The sequence below is a fragment of the Erythrolamprus reginae genome, chromosome 6 (genome assembly GCF_031021105.1).
Source record: "Erythrolamprus reginae isolate rEryReg1 chromosome 6, rEryReg1.hap1, whole genome shotgun sequence".
Taxonomy (NCBI): Eukaryota; Metazoa; Chordata; class Lepidosauria; order Squamata; family Dipsadidae; genus Erythrolamprus; species Erythrolamprus reginae.
This window is the reverse complement of record NC_091955.1, coordinates 66,549,074-66,573,480: the sequence shown is the minus strand read 5'-3', so window position 1 is coordinate 66,573,480 and position 24,407 is coordinate 66,549,074. Positions and strand designations below refer to the sequence as shown.

At 39.9% G+C, this 24,407-nt stretch overlaps 1 protein-coding gene across 2 annotated transcripts in view; it reads right to left on the bottom strand.

Annotated features, from left to right (window-relative positions):
• KCNJ4 (potassium inwardly rectifying channel subfamily J member 4) overlaps positions 1-23,443 on the bottom strand; it is a 71,131-nt gene extending 47,688 nt beyond the window's left edge. Inside the window, exon 1 of one of the 2 annotated variants that reach the window (XM_070756127.1) lies at positions 23,359-23,443. The gene's annotated coding sequence lies outside the window, so the exon portion shown is untranslated. Of the gene's footprint in view, positions 1-20,713; positions 20,846-23,358 lie in introns of those variants that run through there. The other variant, XM_070756125.1, reaches the window with a different exon arrangement.
• Positions 23,444-24,407: the final 964 nt, after the last annotated feature.

Below are 24,407 nucleotides of genomic sequence, written 5' to 3'. Positions count from 1 at the left end.
TCATATGACCCGGTAGGAATGGGTTGCTGGCCATGTGACTAGATGGGAGTGGCTTGACAATCATGTGACTGGGAGATGTCTGAAAAGTCATGTGACTAGGTGGGAGTGGCTTACCGACCAAGATACGTTTTCAAATAGGTGCTTGGACTCTTCTTCAGTTGATTAAGTCACATTATTGGAATAGCCACAAAAAGGACAATTGATAGACAGCATTATTTGTTGAGGAGCACAGTAACATTTTAAGGCTTTGTACTGAACCCACGAGGTTCAATATGATAACAGATTAGCCAAGTAGCTCAATTTTCTTTCATTTCTATAAAGGTTCAGTTCTAGATAATGACTAAAATGATAAAAACATACTATTTAATTATTTCCTATTTTAAAAGTAATTAAGGATCATACTGAGGTACTAGAGAAGGAAGGACAATAAAAAAACTATTAAATATTCAATAAATAGTGCATAAACTTACTACCCCATTGCGTGTGTCCCTCCCCCCCCCCCATGGGGCAGCAGCTCATTACTGCTAATTCCTAAAAACCCTTTTGCCACTTCCGTGTTTGCCGAAACCTCTCAATACCATTTCTGCTAAGCTTGTAGCTGTGAGCATGAAGGGACATTTGTTCTTTGTCTTGGGTGGAGGAGTGTACAGTATTACAAACACAACTCTTGTTGGTTTTTTCCTCTTTACTTCCTGGAATTTTTTATTTTCACCCTTGAGGCATGATAGTCACCTAAGATTTCTATCCACCACCTGACTAGGTTTAAAATAGCTTGTGCTCGGTTCATAGTGAGGGGGGGAACCCTATTTTTTTCCCCTATTGATTATGAAGGAGGGTGATAAACCTTTGTTTTCTTTCAATCAAAGGGATGGAATTTTTTTTAAAAAAATATTTTTTTCTTTTCTTTCATAATACAAAAATTCAATTTTCAATTTAAACAATGTGTTGTCAGAGTGCTTATATATACATACATCAATAAGTTACTTCCAAATTTAATGATATTCATTTAATCATAATTTTTAATCTTTTTAACATCTTCCATTTTATTATTAAATTAAAATCAATTAGGTGCAGGTTTTAGATTTCTGGAATCTCTTCCTACTAGAAATTTAGATCATTTTTTCCTTAAAAAAAACTTATATTTAAGCCCAAGTCTCCCCATCAAAAATATATTACTTTAAAATTATTATTACGATATTTTAGGATTGAATGCTTTATTACTTATTTAGTATTATTATTTATAGATATTATAATAGTTAAATTGATGCTTTATAATATATTTGCAGTTTTTATATTTATTATGATTATTATTATTTATTAGATTTGTATGCCGCCCCTCTCCGCAGACTCAGGGCGGCTCACAGCAAGAATAAAACAATGTACAACAAATCTAATAATTTAAAAAACACTAAAAACCCCTTATTAAAAGCAAACATACACACAGACCTACCATGCATAAACTGTATAGGCCGGGGGAGATGTCTCAATTCCCCCATGTCTGACGGCAGAGGTGGGTTTTAAAGAGTTTACGAAAGGCAGGGAGCGTGGTGGCAGTTCTAATCTCTGGGGGGAGCTGGTTCCAGAGGGTCGGGGCTGCCACAGAGAAGGCTCTTCTCCTGGGTCCCGCCAAACAACATTGTTTAGTCAACGGGACACGGAGAAGGCCAACTCTGTGGGACCTAACCGGTCGTTTGGATTCATGCACCAGAAGGCGGTTCCGGAGATACTATGAGCCATCATTGGCAGGCTTTGTTAGAAATGAATGGGGCAGAATATATTGAATAAATCAATGTATAAATGCACCAATTTGCCTATCGTCATTGTCTAAATGTTCCCTTTTATTTGTACCCAACTTATGTATACAAATAATGTATATTATCAAATATGTACTTGAGAAAATAAATAAAGAAAGAAAGAAAGAAAGAAAGAAAGAAAGAAAGAAAGATAAAGGTTTAATATAACATATTACTGCAATCTTAAATTTGTTAAGACATGAACATAAGCATATGCACATGATTGACTCAATTCAGCTGCACTTTCATAAAGGTTTTGACAAAGAGCTCGGCCAGTGATGGCGAACATATGGTACAGGTGCCACAGGTGGCACACAAAGCCATATCTGCTGGCACACGAGCCATTGCCTTAGCTCAGCCCCAATGTGCATGTGTGTGCCAGCAAGCTGATTTTTGGTTCGTACAGTGGCTTTGACAGGAAGTTTTTGGCTTCCAGGGAGTCTCTGCGGGGGAAGGGCATGTTTATCCTCCCCTGGCTCCAGGGAAGCCTTTGGAGCCTGGGGAGGGTGAAGCACAAATCTACCAGGCCCACCAGAAGTCAGGAAACAGGCTGTTTCCGGCCTCCAGAGAGCTTCCATGGGATGGGGGAAGCTGTTTTCACCCTTCCCAGGCATTGAATTATGGGTATGGACACTCACACATGTGCAACCAGATTATCTCTGGGACCACATTCTGCCGCACGAATCCCAGTGACCAGTTAGGTCCCACAGAGTGGGCCTTCTCCGAGTTCCGTCAACTAAACAATGTCGTTTGGCGGGACCCAGGGGAAGATCCTTCTCTGTGGCGGCCCCAGCCCTCTGGAACCAACTCCCCCAAGAGATTAGAATAGCCCCCACCCTCCTTGCCTTTCATAAGCTCCTTAAAACCCACCTCTGCTGTCAGGCATGGGGGAACTGAGATATTCTTTCCCCCTAGGCTTCTACAATTTATGCATGGTATGTTTGTATGTATGATTGGTTTTATAGTAAGTGTTTTTAGTTGTTTTAGTATTGGATTGTCACATGTTGTTTTTATCACTGTTGTTAGCCGCCCCGAGTCCACGGAGAAGGGCGGCATACAAATCCAATAGATGATAGATTAGATAGATAGATAGATAGATAGATGGATGGATGGATGGATGGATGGATGGATGGATGGATGGATGGATAGATAGATAGCCTGCATGCACCTCTTTCGGCACCTGAAGAAAATAAAGTTCACCATCACTGATCTAGGCTAAGAGAAAAGCCTCTCTAATAATTCATTAATTTGTTACTCTCTACTAGATTTCAGTTGTGCCTGGAGTGGCAGAAGAAAGACATCTAGAGCATTTCAGAGTCTTGAACTGAGACCATTGCTTCAAAAAGTATTGATAAGTGATGTGAAGAATAGAGTGAGATGGTCTGTGAGATGGCCAAGAGTGCCATATTTCATTATGGTATCACTTGACCGACTTTAACTGAACTAAAAAAAATGTTAAATAGGTAAGATTGTTAAGATATTCATGACTGAGAGAGCCAAGGTTAACAAGGTAAGCCAATGAATGGGCATAGCAACTAAGTCAGCCAATGGGAGCTAAACACATCTGAATCTGTGCAGAGAATCGAAACTGAGAGAGTCCACTCTGCACTCTCTGCCCACTCTACTTGTCTGCTGTGCTAAAATGAAACTAACTCCTGATTGTGTTTACTTGAAGAAGAACTCTGCTAATGGTATTGTAAATTCATCTGTTATTATGGTTATAGTACATTCATTCACCTTTGGTCCCCACCTGTCACTCAGCTCTCACCTGTGCTCCTAGTAGCTGTAGCGTGCGTAGCAGCCACACCCCAGGCAACACCTTCAACAGGCTGGCCAAACCAGGTTGAGAGTAGCCATTGGGTCATTGACCTTCAGTGAAGGGCTGCAAAAAAATTTACTACCACACTGTGGGCGTGGCTTATTTTGTGGATGTTGCTTGCCAGCCATGTGACCAGGTGGGAGTAGCTGGACGATCATGTGACCAGGGGTGGCTTAAAGGTCATGTGACTGGGTTAAAGGTGGCCAACTTGACGTCACTCACATCAAGGGTTTGTATTAGGGTTGGCCTCTCTTCACCACAATTTCCTTCTCTATTTACGATTACTGAACATTCAAAATTTACTATTTAATTCTATGTATATATACCATATGTGTACATTCATATTACACACAAGCACACAAAATCTACTTTATCTACTATATAAATTGTATGTGTGCGTATACACACACACAAGGACGCACAGCTCTTCTAAAATTATACACCTTCGACCTCATTTACTGCGATAGGAAAAACATACCAGATTCATGCACAAGCCTTGACTATCCTCCCCAATTCCCATGGAGATGTCAAGGTCCTCTTTGAACACGATGGACAAACATCATCATGTTTCTAAAAAAGTTTGTGAATCCAGCTGAATCAGTCATCTGTGTGTCTTTCTGGTTTAGATGTTTGCAACAAACTCTAATAAAGACCTAGTTGTTTTCAATCATAAGGATTGAAAACAATCAGGAAATTCCAAGACTGTAAGGTATAACTGAATTTTTAAAACAATATTTCAGAAAATGTTGTCGACAACTGATCTTGTACTGTTTTTTTTTTAAGAAAACCATATAAACATACCCAGGTAGTTCAGTCGGGGTAGAACATGACTCAAGAGAAATATTATCTAGCAAACAAACACAAATAAAATGGTTTCTTCACAGGGAAGGAATGGTGTAAACTCAGTGTAAAGTGTAACACCTACTGGGGAGAAAACCCTTAATTTTGTATACACGGCGATGGAGTGCAACACAATTAACTGGTTGTGGCAACCCAACAAAGAACATGCAGGTTTGTGGTAGAATATGTGGTGACCAAGATAGAGATTATGGCTGCTGACGGGAAAAATTACGTATTCTATGTTCATGAATAATAGAAAAGAATTGAAAATGAAGTGTTAAAATCATTATCATATTGACAGTCTGGAATACAGCTTGCATCACCCCATTTTAAAATAATATTGTAAAACTGGGGGGGGGGACAAATGAAATTGTGTATTCACACCCTAATTACAAGAATACTATCACATTACAGTAATTGATTATGTCAGTGACAGGCAGACATTTTTTGGACTTGAGATTTTAATATTAGGTAAGGAAAAGATAGGCAAGAAAGAAACAAGGTTTTTTTTTCAAACTGCCCAGGGAGCTGTTGATACAGTTCCACAGAGGAATCATTGAGTCTGTCATCTGCACCTCTATAAAAGTCTGGTTTGGTGCTGCAACCCAGCAAGACCGACACCAACTTCAGAGGATAATTAGAACTGCAGAAAAAACAATTGCTGCTAACCTGCCTTCCATTGAGGACCTGTATACTGCACAAGTCAAAAAGAGGGCGGGGAAAATATTTAGTGACCCCTCGCATCCTGGACACAAACTGTTTCAACTCCTACCCTCAAGATGTCACTACAAAGCACTGCACACCAAGACCACTAGACACAAGTACAGTTTTCCCCCAAACGCCATCACTCTGCTAAACAAATAATTCCCTCAACACTGTCAAACTATTTACTAAGTCTGCACTACTAGTTTTTTCTCATCATTCCTATCACCCATTTCCTCGCACATAGGACTGTATGACTGTAACTTGTTGCTTGTATCCATAAGATTTTTATTAATATCAATTGTTTTCTCCCTGCTTATTTGACCCCTACGACAATCGTTAAGTGTTGGACCTCATGATTCTTGACAAATGTATATTTTCTTTTATGTGCACTGAGAGCATCAAAGACAAATTCCTTGTGTATCCAATCACACTTGGCCAATAAAGAATTCTATTCTATTCTATTTATGTTTTCGTGCCGTATATATATTTAACACTCTGAATATTCAGAATTGTGTGAGTAATGGTTCTTTCACACCAGAATTCAGAGCCCGTTCAAAAGCAGCTCCAGATGTCTGTCTTCCTACAATGTTGGCAAAGTTTTAAAATTGATCTTTCTCCTGTGACATAGATTTGGTGTAAGCCATGGTAATTTCATTAGCGTGTAGCTCAACGTGTAGTGCTCAATGGAACGGCATCTACATAGAGGGAAGTATGCAGTGGAGTACCCCAAGGCTCTGTTTTAGGCCCAGTACTCTTCAATATCTTCATCAATGACTTGGACGAAGGGATAGATGGGGAACTCATCAGATTTACAGATGACATCAAACTGGCAGGAATAGCCAACTCTCCAGAAGATAGGCTCAAGATACAGAAGGATTTTGACAGACTTGAATATTAGGCACTATCAAACAAAATGAAATTCAGTTCTACATTTAGGCAAGAAAAACAAAATGCACAGGTTACACAATATGTGGTACCTTGCTCAACAGTAGTGACTGTGAGAAGAGTTATCACAGTTCTTGGAGTCCTAGTGGACAACCATTTAAATATGAGCCAGCGATGTGCAACAGCTGCCAAAAAAGCCAATACAGTTCTAGCCTGCATTCACAGAGGGATAGAATCAAGATCACGTGAAGTGTTAATATCACTTTATAAGGCCTTGGTAAGGCCACACTTGGAATACTGCATTCAGTTTTGGTCACCACGATGTAAAAAGGATGTTGAGACTCTAGAAAGAGTGCAGGGAAGAGCAACAAAGATGATTAGGGGACTGGAGGCTAAAACATATGAAGAAGGGTTGCAGGGACTGGGTATGTCTTGTTTAATGAAAAGAAGGACTAGCGAAGACATGATAGCAGTGTTCTAACATCTCTGGGGTTGCCACACAGAAGAGGGAGTCAGGCTATTTTCCAAAGCACCTGAAGATAGAACAAGAAGCAATGGATGGAAATTAATCAAGAAGAAAAGCAACTTAGAACTAAGAAGAAAATTTCTGACAGAACAATTGGTCAATGGAACGGCTTGCCTCCAGAAGCTGTGAATGCTCCAACACTGGAAGTTTTTAAGAAGATGTTGGATAACTATTTGTCTGAAATAGTATAGGGTCTCCTGCCCAAGCAGGGGCTTGGACTAGAAGGTCCCTTCCAAACTCTGCTGTTGCTGCTGCTGTTGTTGTTGTTATTATTATGGTGGTGGTTGTTATTATTATTCTGCAGTTTAGGTCCTATCAAAGAAAGAGTAGTTTGATACTATCGCAGCTCCTTCTAAATAAAATCAGATCTGAAACTGACAGACTTTTGTCAATTCCTCTCTCCTTGTCCAATGTCACAGAAGTTGGCATGCACTCCAGGGATGTGAATCTCTTTGTCTGTCTTTATTGGGGATTAAAGATGAAGAGATTTTATTGCTGTTGTTCTGTCGGGCTCTCTGCTAGAATCCTCCCCAAAATTCACAGGTACAAATTTCAAACACACACACGTTTGAAAATTCAAAACAATGTTCTTTATACTGAAAATTCACTTAAACTAAGCCCTCTTTTGGTATAGCAAAGAGCACTCGTCTCCAAACAAACTGGTAATTTGTACAAGTCCCTTATCAGTTCTGTGATACTTAGCTTGCAGCTGTGAGGCAATTCACAGTCCTTCTTCTTTCACAAAGTGAAAGTGCTCTGGTTTAGTTTCAAAGCGGGGAAAAATCAGCACACAAAAAGTCAAAGTCAGTAAAGCAGTCACGAAACACAACGATCAGATAATCCTCCACAATGGCCAAACCCACAGGCTGCTATTTATAGCAGCCTCACTAATTACCATAGCCCCACCCAACCACAGGTGGCCTCATTTTCTTTGATAATAATCTCTCAGTTGTTGTTGCCTATGCATCGCTCTCCGCATGCGTGGCTGTATCATTAACTCTTGTTCTGAATCCAAGGAAGAGCTAGAGAATTGATCTCCTTCTGAGCTGTCTGCCACACTCTCCTCCTCCCTGTCACTCATGTCTTCTTGGTCAGAGGAGCCTTCATCAGCAGATTCCACCGGGAGCAAAACAGGCCTGCAGCATGTGGATGTCTCCCCTACATCCACAGTCCTTGGGGCAGGAGCTGGGCCAGAGCTAACCACAACAGCTGTAGGAACTGGTATGAGTTTGGGGGGGTGAGGTAATGGCTTTTGCTGCTTTTTCTCAACATTGCAAACCAGAAAAAACGATAGCAACAATAGCTTTCTTTCAAACTGCTTCTAAGCTTTGGGAGGAATGAAAGTGTTAGCATTGTGGAAGTTCCCAGGGCAAGAAAATTATCCAATCCCCAAAAGTTGTACTGTATGATTCCTGAAATAAATTTGCAAAAGCCAAAATATACTGATGGCCAATGCACTTATTATCCTCTGTTTGAAATTTAATTGCTATCAGTCCAATCCAGCCTAACTAATAAAAATGGAATTTAAATCTCAAACGTTTGAAGGAAGAATAGATTTCTTACCCTTGGTATAAAAGGATAAATAAACTTGTTTAAAACAGGAATGATTTATGCTGTTAAGATAAGTTGGATCTGATTTTCTAAATTGAGTCTGGTCAACTGCAGTTTAAAGCAATTTCACACAGCAGAAGCAACAATAAGTTCACATGCTATTATTAGCATAATCTGGTGACAGACATTTGTGGGTTGGCAAAGATATTTTTATCATATACATATATATATATATGGAGCATTCTGGGAACATTTACAAATAAAGAACTGATTTATAAGACAAAAATGGCCATATTCCCTGCTTTGTGTGCTTGAATTAGCTACAGAGTTAAAACACAGTCAATTTAGAACCTTCATAGGAAAGTAATTATTAGCGTTTTGTGGTTAGCATGACTTCCTTGACAATGTAGTGGACATAAAATTCATTGTCTGAGAAACTGAAATTCCAGATAGTGTCAAGTAATGTGTAAGATTTGAGCAAATGTTTATTTTGCAGTTTTGGTTTTCATCTGCAAAACTGAACATATAATAATTAGCAATAGCAATAGCACTTAGACTTATATACCATTTCATAGTGCCACTAATACAATCTTTCATTGAGAGAGTGTTCCTCTTTGTGTTGATGGTAGCAGAGAAATGGAAGGAAGAAAACATTAAAAAGTCATTGTGCCTTTTTCCTTTATTTTTGATTGGTTGCACTGTAATTATAAATTAAAATACAGGGCAGGAGGATCAAAAATTACTGTTTGGAATAAATTCTTGTTGCGCTTCTATTCAGCCTTTTATTCAATACCATTAGCCACTTTGTATTGTTTGGATATGAACTTGTTCTGTAGGCTCTAACAGAGATTCACATAATATGAATTACTCTGCATTAAAACAATAGGTGCTCCACAGAGGTGGAGAAAACTTTATAATAGGTTTTGTTGAAATCCAAAAGACATAGATCGCAGCATCTTCTGTGGTCTCTTATTTGGTTGATGTCAATTAGAATAGTGTATTTGTATATACACAATAGCCAAGTCATTCTGGAGTTCACCTGATCTTTCACCAGCTTAAAAGCACCTCAAAAAATGTTCTGTGTGAAAGATAGCCTGGAAATCCTGGAAATAATCTTTATTCAACAGTAAGAACGGAACAACCTTTACTAGATAAATGGTCAAAGCAATGGAAACTGCAGTTTAATGTTTCCAAATGTAAAATAATGCACTTGGGGAAAAGGAATCCTCAATCTGAGTATTGTATTGGCAGTTCTGTGTTAGCAAATATTTCAAAAGAAAAGGATTTGGGGTAGTGATTTCTGACAGTCTCAAAATGGGTGAACAGTGCAGTCAGGCGGTAGGGAAAGCAAGTAGGATGCTTGGCTGCATAGCTAGAGGTATAACAAGCAGGAAGAGGGAGATTATGATCCCGCTATATAGAGCGCTGGTGAGACCACATTTGGAATACTGTGTTCAGTTCTGGAGACCTCACCTGCAAAAAGATATTGACAAAATTGAACAGGTCCAAAGACGGGCTACAAGAATGGTGGAAGGTCTTAAGTATAAAATGTATCAGGAAAGACTTAATGAACTCAATCTGTATAGTCTGGAGGACAGAAGGAAAAGGGGGGACATGATCGAAACATTTAAATATATTAAAGGGTTAAATAAGGTCCAGTAGGGAAGTGTTTTTAATAGGAAAGTGAACACAAGAACAAGGGGACACAATCTGAAGTTAGTTGGGGGTAAGATCAAAAGCAACATGAGAAAATATTATTTTGCTGAAAGAGTAGTAGATGCTTGGAACAAACTTCCAGCAGACGTGGTAGATAAATTCACAGTAACTGAATTTAAGCATGCCTGGGATAAACATATATCCATCCTAAGATAAAATACAGAAAATAGTATAAGGGCAGACTAGATGGACCATGGGGTCTTTTTCTGCCGTCAGACTTCTATGTTTCTATGTTCTACGTAACCAACTTGGCAGTAATTGGATAACTCTGGAACCGAAGAAGGAAGAGGTCACACCTGGCATCTATTGAGAGGCTGGGTAAACTAATGCCCAGCCGACATTTGTTGAAGGCGGGAACCAACTCGGCACCGCCTATCAGCTGGTGCGATCCCATGCAGTAGCGCGGGAGTGCCCCAGAGTACCCTGTTGGCTGCTTGGGCATTCTGGGAAGCCGGGGGCAGGGTGAGCCCCCTTTATCAGGGCCTGCTCACCACCCTAGCTTCCCTTGCCCTCCGAGCTCGATGACCAGCAGACACCGGCCCACCCTCCGCTCAATCCAGGGTGTTTTTTTTAAAGATTGCCTAGTTTGGGGCCAACTAGGAATTTTTTGCAATCTTATAGCATTTGCTACGGATTGTTTCTTTGCCTAGTCCATCCTGGACAAGTGAAATGGATTTGTGGTTACGAGGTGCATCTGTATGTAAATAGGTTTTGATTCAACAATTGGATGTACTGTATATATACTTGGTCACTATATGGCAGAAACAGGGCGGAAAGGGTATCAGTAGCAACTGTGTGTTCTCCTTTGGGCATCTTTTGTAAGATGATTGGCACCCCATTGCACAACTCATGCTTCCTAACGGGATGGCGCAGTGTGAGGGGGGTGCCCTTGGGGCTCACCTACATCATTTCCGGTTCCGGGTCATGCAGGGTGAGCCCTCCCACATGCTAGGCGTAGCTTTATGGGCTGGGTGTAGGCGGGGCATGCCTCATCCTGACCAGGCACGGAGTTACACCCATTTGGTTGCCCAAGCATGTTTATGTTCAGGAAACTCCACCCCATTTAGCGACCCCTGCAGGTCTTTCTGTTAATATTTAATAAAGTGATCCATTTTACCCAGCTAGATGTCCAAGTGTTCACTTCCCATCCGATGCAATTTATGTGTGTGTGTGACTTCTATGGCGCCCAATCCTGAAGGACTATTATTATTGTTATATTATATTATTATTACAATAATAACATAAATAGAAATACAAATAGATACACAACTGAAGAAAAAACAATTGCTACCAACCTGCCCTCCATGTCATAGGGGTCAAATTATATCTCCCGCTGCCAGGCTTGGCCAGCCAATCACCACTCTGGGATTTTCCTGCCGGAGTAAGGAAACGCCCAGCGACACCCGGCTTTTGCCAGGTGGTAACAAAATTAATCTAGTGATTAAGACACCAGGCTAGCACGCAGGAGACCATGAGTCCAAGCTCTGCCTTAGCCATGAAAGCCAGTTGGGTAACTTTGGGCCAGTCAGTCTTTCTCAGTCCATGTCATCTCACATGGTTGTTATTGTGGGGAAAATAGGAGGAGGAAAGTGTGTTGGAATGTCCAACTTGCATTATTTATAAAAAAAATAATAGAGGTGGGTGCAAATAAAATAAATAACAAGTGAGGGTGTCCAGTCCTGGAGACCTCACTTAAAGAAAGATAAGAGTCCAGGGATGGGCGATGTTAAATCCTTGCAGGGATGAAGAACTACAGTCTTGTAATAAGTAACGGTTCTTTATTAACAGAAGTAACAGTTACAGAACTGGAAACGAGACAAAACATGGCCGTGCCTGGCAGCTATATATGCCGGGCTGCCAGGCTGAGCCAACCAATGACCTTGCAGTATTTTCCCGCCCAAGGAATGTGGGGTGGGTACAAGGCCTAACTGTCCTCTGGACACAACAGGCAAATAACCACATAGCCGGAGTGGCGCAGCAGGTAGAGTGCTGTACTGCAGGCCATTGAAGCTGACTGTAGATCTGTAGGTCAGCGGTTCAAATCTCATCACCGGCTCAAGGTTGACTCAGCCTTCCATCCTTCCGAGGTGGGTAAAATGAGGACCCAGATTGTGGGGGCAATAGGCTGGCTCTGTTAAAAAGTGCTATTGCTAACATGTTGTAAGCCGCCCTGAGTCTAAGGAAAAGGGCGGCATAAAAATTGAATGAATAAATAAATAAATAAACAAAAATGATGCAAGGTCTGAGGGACAAACATATCAGAAAAGATTAGAGGAACAGAACACATACAGCATGAAGGACAGAAGGAAAAGAGGAAAGACGATTAAAACCTTTAAATATATTAAGGATATGAATAAGCTTCTAGAAGGCAATATTTTCAATATTAAGCAAAAATCAAGAGCATAATCTCCAACTGGCAGGAGGGAAGTTCAAAAATAATGTTATAAAGTATTACTTCACAAAAAGAGTAGTGGAACTAACTTCTAATGGAGGTGGTGGGTCAGTAATAACCAGTAACTCAATTTAAACATGCTTGGGTTAAACATATGTCTATCATCCGACAAAAATTAAAATAAATAAATATAAATATTTGCCTATTATTTAAAACAATTAATAAATTAATAAATTTAAAAGAAAACAGAAACAAAAAAAAGTCAAAAGACAAACTTGATGGGCCACTGGGTCTTTTCTGCCATCAGTTTTCTTGTGTTTCTGGGTTTCTATCATTTTTTCCTTCTCTTGTGTTCATCTCAACTCCTTTCCTTCACTAACCTCCCTTTTTCCATCCCCATCAGAATTACTCTTTAAAATATTTGTTCTCTCTCTGCTGTGTAATTATTACCATTGTCAGAAGCTCTATAGAGAAGGCCTCATGCACCAATGACTCATTCCTCTGAAGGCACCATTTCCAACAGAGAGGACCTTTAAAATCCACTCTTGGCACCTGATTTTTCCCCTCATTTCAACCTCCCTTATATAAGCTGTGATGGGTCAGACAGTTCCTCCGTTTGGAAATTGCCCTTGTATTGTAGGCCAACATCTCCTTCCTGCTCGCTGAAATAAAGACAATTCTGAAGGGGAAAAAGTAATGGCAAAGTCTTAAGGATTTTGGGGGAGGGGGTTTGGCACTATTTCTTACTTCAACTTTTTCCACAAGGTAATTCTGAGGAGGCATACCAGGGAAAGGTGGAGTTATTTAATAAATGAATATAAAGACCCGTGTTTCCCCCAAAAGAAGACCCCATCTTATATTTTTTTGAACCTTGAAATAAGAACTCGGATATTATATCTGCCAAATAAGGATGCCATAGGTCAGGGAACTCGCAAAGTTTATTGCAATTGTAATAACGATAACAGGCAACTGGAACTGCCAACAATAAAGTGTTCGGAAACTTCAGATCGTGCAGAATGCAGCTGCAAGAGCAATCATGGGCTTCCCAAGGTATGCCCATGTTACACCAACACTCCGCAGTCTGCATTGGTTGCCGATCAATTTCCGGTCACAATTCAAAGTGTTGGTCTTGACCTATAAAGCCCTTCATGGCATCGGACCAGAATATCTCCAGGACCGCCTTCTGCTGCACGAATCCCAGCAACCGATTAGGTCCCACAGAGTTGGCCTTCTCCGGGTCCCATCGACTAAACAATGTTGGTTGGTGGGTCCCAGGGAAAGAGCCTTCTCTGTGGCAGCCCCGACCCTTTGGAACCAGCTCCCCCCTGAGATTAGAACTGCCCCCACCCTCCTTGCCTTCCGCAAACTCCTTAAAACCCACCTCTGCTGTCAGGCATGGGGGAACTGAAATATCTTCCCCAGGCCTATACTGTTTATGTATGGTATGCTGTGTGCATGTTTTTTTAAAAAAATTATGGGTTTTTAGCTTTCTAATTATTGAATTTGTATTATATATTGTTTTCGGTTGCTGTTGTGAGCCGCCCCGAGTCTGCGGAGAGGGGCGGCATACAAATTTAATGAATGAATGAATGAATGAATGAATGAATGAATGAATGAATGAATGAATGAACCGCAATATGGCTGTGCCTGCAGCTATTTACACCTCCTGGTGCCAGGCTGATCCAGCCATCCAAACTATGTATTTTCCCGCCCAAGAATAAGGGGGGGGGGCACATTCCTTAACTGTCCTCTGGACATAACATTGGCCTTATTGCCATGTACTCAAAAGCCCAATTGGGCTTATTGCCAGGGGATGTCTTCTTTTGGGGAAAACAGGGTTTGAAATGAGATAGACTGCTTCTAAATAGAAAGCAAAGTTTCATGGCATTGATCTCATGGGAGAGTTATAGAGGAAATACAGGTAGACATTGTCTTATAACCATTTGTTTAGCAAATATCTGAAGTTACAAGAACACTGAAAAGTATGACTTATGACCAGTCCTTGCACTTACAACCATTAGAGATTCCCTACGGTCATATGATCAAAATATGGGTTCTTGGCAACACGCGTGTATTTATGAGGGTTGTAGCATCTAGGATCATGCTTAGAACTATGATGCCTAAAACACGATCTAAGTATTACCCACAACGTTCTACCTGTCAATGACTACTTCAGCTTCAATCGCAACAACACAAGAACACGCAACAGATTCAAACTTAATATTAACCGCTCCAAACTTGACTGTAAAAAATATGACTTCAGCAACCGAGTTGCCGAAGCGTGGAACTCATAGAAACATAGAAGACTGACAGCAGAAAAAGAGTGCATTCAATGTGGTTATTATAGCTCGCTCGAAGTGTATAATTTTGCAATATTTCAGAGTATAGTTTGGGTCAGTCCCTTTGCATCTATTGTACTTTTGTTTTATCTCATTTTATTGATCTATAAATTATCTCAGTCTGAATAAATTACATGAACAAAACAAATAAAATCTTAGAAGTTAAAATAATCAGTAAAAAGTCCAACAATCACAATAATTAAAATTTATATGCTCCTCAATTTTCCTAGGATCTGAAAACCCTCTGAAAGGTGATAATTTTAAGGAGGATTTTAAACTAAAGGAGGATAATTGTTAATTCCACTTCCAGCAAGAGCCTGAGGACTACTACACCTGTCTCTTTTAAAGTCTCCTCCACTTCTCATTGGGGCAAAATCCTTAGCAGGCCTTCCTTGATGCCTGGAGTAGATGAGCAGAATGAAACTTGGCATTCCAGGGTTATGACCTATAGATGCTCTGTAGCAATATGAAATGCTATGAAGAACTGTAGTTGTGCAAAAAGGAATGCATCACAAAGGAATTAAAGTGCCCCACTGTGATGATACATGTAACTCTAAGTTCTGTCTTCTACTGACTCTATTCAATGCCAGTTTTACTATCCCTTGGAAGCTGCCACCAGTTTACAGGTAAAACTCAAAACTTTAGAACATTGTGCAAAAGTTCATTTATTCCAGGAATGCAACTTAAAAGGTGAAACGTAATATATGAGAGAGACTCATTACGTTCAAGCCACGATTTGACATTTTTGTGATGATTGTGGGGTACAGCTCATGAAAACCCCAAATCCACCATCTCAGAAAATTAGAATACTACAAGCGATCAATAAAAAAAGGATTGTACATAGAACAATATTGGACCTCTGAAAAGTATAAGCATGCATTATTATTATTATTATTATTATTATTATTATTATTATTATTTATTAGATTTGTATGCCGCCCCTCTCCGAAGACTAACAATAATAAAGAAAACAATGTAACAAATCTAATATTAAAAAGTAATCTTAAAAAACCCAATTTAAGAGACCAATCATACAAACAAGCATACCATGTATAAATTCTATAAGCCTAGGGGGAAGGGAAAAAATTTCAATTCCCCCATGCCTGATGACAGAGGTGGGTTTTAAGGAGCTTGCGAAAGGCAAGGAGGGTGGGGGCAACTCTGATATCTGGGAGGAGCTGGTTCCAGAGAGTCGGGGCCGCCACAGAGAAGGCTCTTCTCCTGGGTCCCGCCAAATGACATTGTTTAGTCGACGGAACCCGGAGAAGGCCAACTCTGTGGGACCTAACTGGTCACTGGGATTCGTGTGGCAGAAGGCGGTCCCAGAGATATTCTGGTCCGATGCCATGAAGGGCTTTATACGGCATAACCAACACTTTGAATTGTGACCAGAAATTGATCGGCAACCAATGCAGACTGCGGAGTGTTGGTGTAACATGGGCATGCCTTGGGAAGCCCATGATTGCTCTCACAGCTGCATTCTGCACGATCTGAAGTTTCCGAACACTTTTCAAAGGTAGCCCCAAGTGGAGAGCATTACAGTAGTCGAACCTCGAGGTGATGAGGGCAGGAGTGACTGTGAGCAGTGAGTCCTGGTCCAGATAGGGCCGCAACTGGTGCACCAGGCGAACCTGGGCAAACATCCCCCTCACCACAGCTGAAAGATGTTTCTGTGAGCTGTGGGTCAAGGAGGAAGCCCAAGCATATGTACTCAATACTTGGTTTGGGCCCCTTTTGCAGCAATTACTGCCTCAATTTGGCATAGCATGGAAGCTATCAGCCTGTGGCAATGCTGAGGTGTGATGGAAGACCAGGATGCATCAATAGCGGCCTTCACCTCTTCTGTATTGTTCGGTCTCATGTCTTTCATCTTTCTCTAAGCAACACCCCATAGATTCAGATTCAGATCAGGCAAGTTTGCTGACCAATCAAGCATAGTAATCCCACGGTCATTGAACCAGGTTTTAGAGATTTTGGCAGTGTAGGCAGGTGCAAAGCCCTGTTGTAAAATGAAGTCAGCATCCCTGTGAAGTCTGTGGAAGGAAGCATGAAGTGCTCCAAAATCTCCTGGTAGACAGCTGCATTGACCCTGGACTTAAGGAAGCACAATGGACCAACACCAGCAGATGACATGGCCCCCCAAATCAACACAGACTACACTGGGCTTCAAGCATCTTGCAATGTGTGCCTCTCCATTCTTCCTCCATACTCTGGGTCCTTGGTTTCCAAACGAGATATAAACGTTTCCACGGTCTGTGCTGATTTGGGGAGACATGTCATCTGCTGGCGTTGGTCCGTGCGCAGGAACTGGTAGCAACGGCATTTAGAACCCCTACTGGTCACAAGCCAAAATGTAATTGATTGGCATTTCAGCAAATAGATTTCCGAATAGCAAATAAAGTTAAATAGTATATGTATAAGTTTTCTCTCTAATTTCTCTTTTGTTGTGTTAAACCAAACATACTTCCACAACCACCACTCTCCTCCTCCTCCTCCTTTCTCCTTCCCTTTCTCTTTCTCCAGGCAATTGTATATCATTAACTTTGCTTCATTTATTTTCTCTGCCTGCATTATGAACACAATGCTATTATACATAACATTGTGTTAAATGGATATAATGTCCATTTGCTTTCACTATATGCCACAATTGGAAATCTTAATTATTGTATATTTAGGCCAAATTCCGTCTCATTCATATAATTATATCGTAACATCAGAAGCAAAGGCATTTGCTTCTGCATTTAAAATGCCCTATAGCTTCTGCATTTAAAATGCCCCATAGTTTCTGCATTTAAAATGCCCCATAGCTTAAATAATTTTAAATGGATCCTCACAATCAATAATATTAAATGGTCTTATCCTATGAGAATTTGGTCATTTAATCCTTTGCAGTACATGCACAATTCAAAATTTAGAATTTCTACTTATGAAACATTTCAGTTGTGAAACATTTTTACCCTGTGCACCTCCGTAATACAAGGAAAGTGCATACATTCAAACATGCCTATAAACAATAGACCTTAGCCATGCATATATAGTGGTACCTCTACTTAAGAACTTAATTCATTCCGTGATCAGGTTCTTAAGCAGAAATGTTCTTAAGTAGAAGAAATGTTTCCCACAGGAATCAATGTAAAAGCAAATAATGCCTGCAAACCCATTAGGAAAGAAATAAAAGCTCGGAATTTGGGTGGGAGGAGGAGGAGGAAGAAAAGGAGGAGGACAGTCACTGCCAAAGGAAGAAGGTGAGGGGAGGGGAGTCCAAAAAAATCCAAATTTATTTATTTATTTATTCGACTTTTATGCCACCCTGAGTCTAAGGAGAAGGCTTAAAAAAAACTTTAAGGCTTAAAAAAAAAAGAGGGACTCTGAGGCGGCGAAGAGGCACACACACCTCCAATACACCCGGTGCAAGGCTGCCTCCCATACACTGGCTGCTGCTGCTGCTACCTGCTGCCTCTTCCTTCCCATGCTGAAGGGCTCCCCTCTTTTCTCGCTCGCTCGCTTGGTAGCCGGCGTCTTTCCTTCACTGTGGTGACTCCTCGGCTGCCCAGAGTGAAAAGAGCGTTTCTTTTCTCTAGGCGCTGGCAGAGGTTTATTCCCTGTCCAAGCGCCCAGAGAAAGGAAAATGCTTCGTTCACTCTGGACTACCAAAGCCTCCTTAAGTGCCACCGAAAGGCTCCTCTGGCAGCCCAGATGGCCGGGATTAAAGGGGGAATGGCAGGAAACTTTCTAGGCCTTTGTGCCGCTCTCAAATTTCCTGGGAAATTTTCCGGGCTCGGGTTCTTAAGTAGAAAATGGTTCTTAAGAAGAGGCAAAAAATATCTTGAACACCCGGTTCTAATCTAGAAAAGTTCTTAAGTAGAGGTACCACTGTACTGTAGAAGATTACAAAACTTGCCAGTGAACATATTTGAAGGCACAGATTGTAGAAAACTGTACTATGAGTTCCCATAGGACTTTAAAAAAATTAAAACCACAAATTTATTCAGTTTTATATAAAATTAGATAGATGATTAAATGGTCTCCTACTTGCCAGCAATGTAAGATAAGATAACCAGCCCCAAGATTTGAATTCTAATTATCTGACCATTCCTGCAGAATTCCAGTTATTCAGCAAGAGGAACCTATCGAATACCGGTGAAACATTTTAGGTGATATTTTATTGCTATTGTTTTAGATTTTGATAACATGTTGTATTTTAGTTTATTTGAAAGCAGCTAAGAATCTCTCTTAGATTGCTAATGGGTAGAAATCAGATCAATCGACAAAGGAACAAATATCTTGTTAAGAGAAAAAATTATCCAATTTAATTCCAAATTAAGGGATTATGGGATCATTAAAAAGAAAAATGTATCTTAAATAACTACATCTAGAAAGACGCCACAGAGCAAAATAGCACATGTGAGGATTGCCTTTGAGCAGCATTGTCTGGTTTGCCCATTGTGAGTTATTTTGGGCATAAATAATCTGGCCATATTAGTTCACACTTTTCAATAGGATTGTTGTAATGGATTTTCTAGGGACTGCTCTTGAAAACAACGTGAATACTTCATCTGTGGCTGTATACCACAGCAAGTATTACTTTTATTACAACCAGATAGAAACACATTACACTGATTCCAAAGGCATGTTTTATGCTTTAGATCCTTTATCATTAAAAATAGTAGTCCTACAGTAAGTTTTTGGAATAACTCTTCACTGTAGATTAAGTAGTGTTTACCTTTAAAGCATAAAGAGTTGAAGAATCAAAGATATGAAAGAAAGTCTGTCTCTATATCAGCCTGCCCAGTTTAAGTAGCCTGAATTACATAAAAGAAAATAACTATCTTAATTTTGACACCCAAGGGGGCATTGCATTGCATTCTTTTTCACATCAGCTCAAAACTTTTTTTGCTTGCTTAGCTGTTTTAAATGATTATTCTGATTGTGTCTTTATCACATTTGCTGCTTCATTTTGGTTTTAAGAGTCCTTTTATCGGTTTTTCTATTAATTCTGTATCCTATTATGATTCTAAGCATACTCTCGCATTACATTCTGTTATATTCAAGGATGAAGGGCAGTGTAATTATGGTTGCAATGAATAAAAATGAATAAATACTTGAAATTAACAAATCGTATCATTTCTTGCTATCTTAGTGAAATGTAGCCTAGAGCACAGGTTGAGACCACTGATGCTGTCCTCCCACCATCTTCACTCAAAATATCTTTTTTTAAAAGACTCCTTTGAATTCTTTAAAAGAAACGCTGGCAGTTGATGCTATTTTAGACGATATCACATGTGAGGATTTACTTTTACCACCACTAAAAACAGCTCAGTGATTGATTTTCAGAGCACAAAATAGCCTTCTCCAGCCTGGGTACTATCCAGCTTGCTGGAATCAATTCAGGAGTTGCAGTCATAGCACATCTGGGACATACCAGGTTGGGAAAGGTTGCTTTAAAATAATAAAATAATAATTTAAAAAAATAGAAATAGGTCATTGTATGTTTGGCACGACAGTGTGAGAGATGGAGGGAGAGAAGATGAATTCAGGCTAGTTCGAATCCAAGAAAGAATGTTGGTATACCTATATTCTATGAGTAAATTGACATTTTAGACTATGTCTTCCCATGAGAATTTTATGACACACACACACACCCGCCAAATAACAACAGCAACAAAACACCAACTTTTAGTCTCAGCTAATCCTATTAAAATGATTTCAAACCTTCTAAAATAACTTGAAAACTACGGTTTAGAAAGAACAACTGTCCAAGCAAGGAAGAATAGAGATGCAGAATGGCTCTTTTTACAAACTTATGTTAAAACATGGTTTACTCTTGTTTTGATGGAAACGTATAAATAAAGCAAACAAATATTCTAAAGTAACATTCTAAGTAGTGTAGCATCTCCAAGATTTCTGTTAATGTAAGTTTTTTATAAAGGGACCAGAGTCTTCCCCACCCCCACCCCCTTATTAAGCTTTTGCTAGAACAAAAGGAGCGATGCTCAGAATTTCAGCCAAGAATAGATTATGTGCTTTCACTGAAACAGATATACAGACAGACAGTGTAGCCTTGTTTACCCAAACAGGCACTGAAATCACATCAACTTTGGGATAAAGCAAATACATGGTACGTAAGTGCCACAAATTATCTCTTACCTGTTCTGAAGCCAGGTTATTCCATCAGTGTCCTGCAAAATCCAGCTACCAAGGGAAAGGAGAAGAGAGCAATGTCCGTATCCCATTCAGTTTCATTTTTAGCCCCTAAAAGTGTTCCTTTCTAGGTCCATCTTTTTTGTCAGATTTCCAAGTAACTCACTATAGTTTCTTATGCTCTTGGTCTTCCTCCAACTTTCCTTCATTGTTTTCTCAGTCTTCTCTTCTGCCCTTGATAGTTTTCTGATTTTGACATGCTCTGCTAGGAGGTCCCACTTGCAAATTTGCAGCCCAGTCCTAGGCTTTTCAAACAATATTGCTCCTAGTTTTTCTTTTGCCTTTCCTCCTCACCCACTACCCTCTTGACTTCTCTTTTACATTCCTGCTTTTTCATTCATACTTTTCTTCCAAGCTTTGTTCTCCCTCTTGCTTTTTCTCTGTTTTTCTTTTTCACTCCTTCTTTTCAAATTGCTTGCTTTCCGTTCTCTGATTGCTGTGCAGCCTGTAACTAAGAAGTCAGCAACTCCAGTAGAATCCAACAGCCTTCCACTACTTTAACCCATCCCTGTGTGTGATCTCAAAACCATGGATACAAGCTGCAGATGCAGCAATGGGGAATGATAGGAGTGGAAATAAGTAGTGGGAATGCAAGTGTAAAAGCACCAAGCATCTTAGCACAGAATGCTCTGGTTTGAAGAAGTTTGGTGCCTCTTTCAGAAAATGTATAGATCAATGTGTTTCTTGTGTGCTCCTATTTTTTCTAACTGTTGCAACATGAGTCCTTGCTGTAGTAGTAGAAATCAAAAGTACGTTCTAATGCATTTCCAGAACCTTTTCCCTGGATGCTTTAATGTGACACCACGACCCAGGATTTACCCAGGTCAATTGGTATTTGTATCAGAAAATTCAAGTTACCCCACGAATAAAATAGAATACAAATTGTGTCCCAAGACTGTTATTAGGGCAGATATTTTGGTTTTCTTCATAGCTTCCTCAACCATAACCAAAGAGTTTTTGTGAAAATATTTGTTGAGTAGTTTTGTACAGAATATGGCATTTTGTAAGTTGTATTTTCTGTTGTGGTGAAACAAAGACTCAGGAATGGTCAGAGGAATTCTGCATGAAATTGGAAGCTGAACCCTGATTGGAGGCAGGCTAAGCAAGCCAACTTTGGAAACTTCACATGATTGTAGTCCACTGTTGCAATTAATTTACGTGTAGATGTCAGAAAACCTTTGACTAATCACGAAAAGGATGCAAGTTTGTCTCCCCTTTTTGCAAGTTAAAATTTTGCTTCTTGTCCTTCACTATTTCTCCCATCCTATGATACTCTTCCCTACACAATTCTCATATTTTACCTGGATCCATCACAGATACTGTCATATACATGTTGTAAATGATCAAATATCATATCCCCAAGGGTGGGGAGCAGGCAGGATGGGGTGGAATGCAGTTCCACTGGCAGAAATAAAGATGCGTGTGCAGCTCCAGCTGATCGGCGGCTGTCACTTCCTGGATTACTGGTCTCGGCTCAGCTCTCCTTTTTTTCCCTGCTGCTGCTGCTGCATCTGTGCTCCTTGCTTTTTTCCTCTTTCCTCCTTCCTGGCCTCGGACGAGCTTCCCTCTTTCCTGCCCAGCTCCCCTCCAGCCTCATGCAGCCACCTCCCACCTGAGGTGCAAGCAGAAGGCGTGGAAGCGGCACTGGCAGCATTTATGCTTCTGGCAGCACCCGTTCGCCTAGCTACCCAGCTTGAGGTGGGGGGGGTGACCCAGGAAGGAGAGCGCGGGAAACACGAAGCAAATTGTCACCTCAGCAAGCAACACTGGTAAGGTTGTAAGTCGAGGATTTAACAGTTCACTTGAACGATGATGATCATTCAAGCCACTCCCACCTGATCACATGGCTGGCAAGCCACTCCTACCCAGTCACATGACCAATAAGCCGCACCCACAAAATAAACCACACCCACAGTGTGGCAGTAAAAAGTTTGGCTGCCCATTACTGCATATACCCATATATTAAATATATATAGTAATTTCTCTAACGTGTGCTTTCTGATGTGGCTAATAATTGTTGCATTTGGTATCATTACTGAAATACTTTTTCAATATAATATTTGTACATTTGTACTTTTCATTTATACCTAATACCCACTATATTTGTTAAGGCTGCATATACCAGTGTCCTGCCAGTCTGATGCCAAATTAGAGACAATGAGAGCGGCTGGAGTGATATATGGTTGAATTGAAGAACCCAATCAATTAGTGATGTAACATTTCCATATTTTCAGCAATCAGTTTCTAAAACTACAACACCAGAAAAACAGAGTTGGAAGCGATCTTGGAGGTCTTCCAGTCCAACTTCCTGCTCAAGCAGGAAACCAACACAATTTCAGACAAATGGTTGCCCAATCTCTTCTTAAAAAGAAACCAGAGCAGGAACATGGACAGTTTTATGGACCAACTTCTGCCACCAGTTGGTAGATTTTATTTTTATAACTGTCTTTCTCATGTGCTATGACTCTAGGCAGCATCCATATAGGATACAAGAAGTTGTCATGTAAAATACTCAATTTTAAAATGCCCTTTAGTATAAATATACAGTATTTTATATATTAGCTTATGAAAGAAACTGAATACCAACTTACCGTTAGACCAATTAGCACTTATAAAGTCCAGAGCCTTTCCAGAAGAAAATGACCTAATCTTGAAGAGCTCTAATTCCTCTGAGAGATCAGTTGATAATGTTAATTTAGGTTGAAAAAGTTTGATTTGCAAACTAGTAACTATGGGATTGCATGACTTTTACAGTTTCATAACCTTTTTCTAATTTGTTCTCTTGTGCTTAAAAAAGACTTGTTTTCTTCAGAAATGTTGAGCAATGTGTGGTGTTTGTTCTCTAATTGTCACTAAGGTTTCTGTTCTTCAATTCTTCTTCTTTTGTATCTTCATCTTATCATTGCAAATTTGTTTGATCTTCAAGCCTATTTAATGCCATTACTTTTAGCACACCTCCCATCTATATTTTCTAGTTTAATCATGTTTCTAGGGCTAGAAATCCCCCTGCATTAATTAAATAATTAATTTTGAAATTCAAAGTTGTACATATTGTACACTGAGAGAGTAAGACTCAGTGTCTTGCACATTGAAAGTTAAACCTTTATCCCTAGTAATGTGCTCATTGAATTCCAGCATAGCTACATATATGATGCATAGTAACATGCCGTTACAAGGTTGATGGCCTCAGGATGAATCTTGCATGGACCACTCTAACCATACATTGATGTAAAACAAGACGCTAGTGATTATCCATAAGAATCTATATCCTTTAAAACCCGAAGTCATACTACTTGAAACATTGTCTTCTATATGGGTTTACTAGCTTAATAATGGGTAATCAGGTTGTCGAAGCATGGAACTCATTACCGGACTCTGTAGTATCATCATTTATTATTATTATTATTATTATTATTATTATTATTATTATTATTATTTTATTAGATTTGTATGCCGCCCCTCTCAGCAGACTCGGGGCAGCTCACAACAACAATAAAACAATGTACAACAAATCTAATAATTTAAAAATCACTAAAAAACCCTTATTAAAAAGCAAACATACACACAAACATACCATGCATAAACTATATAGGCCCGGGGGAGATGTTCTCATTTCCCCCATGTCTGACGGCAGAGGTGG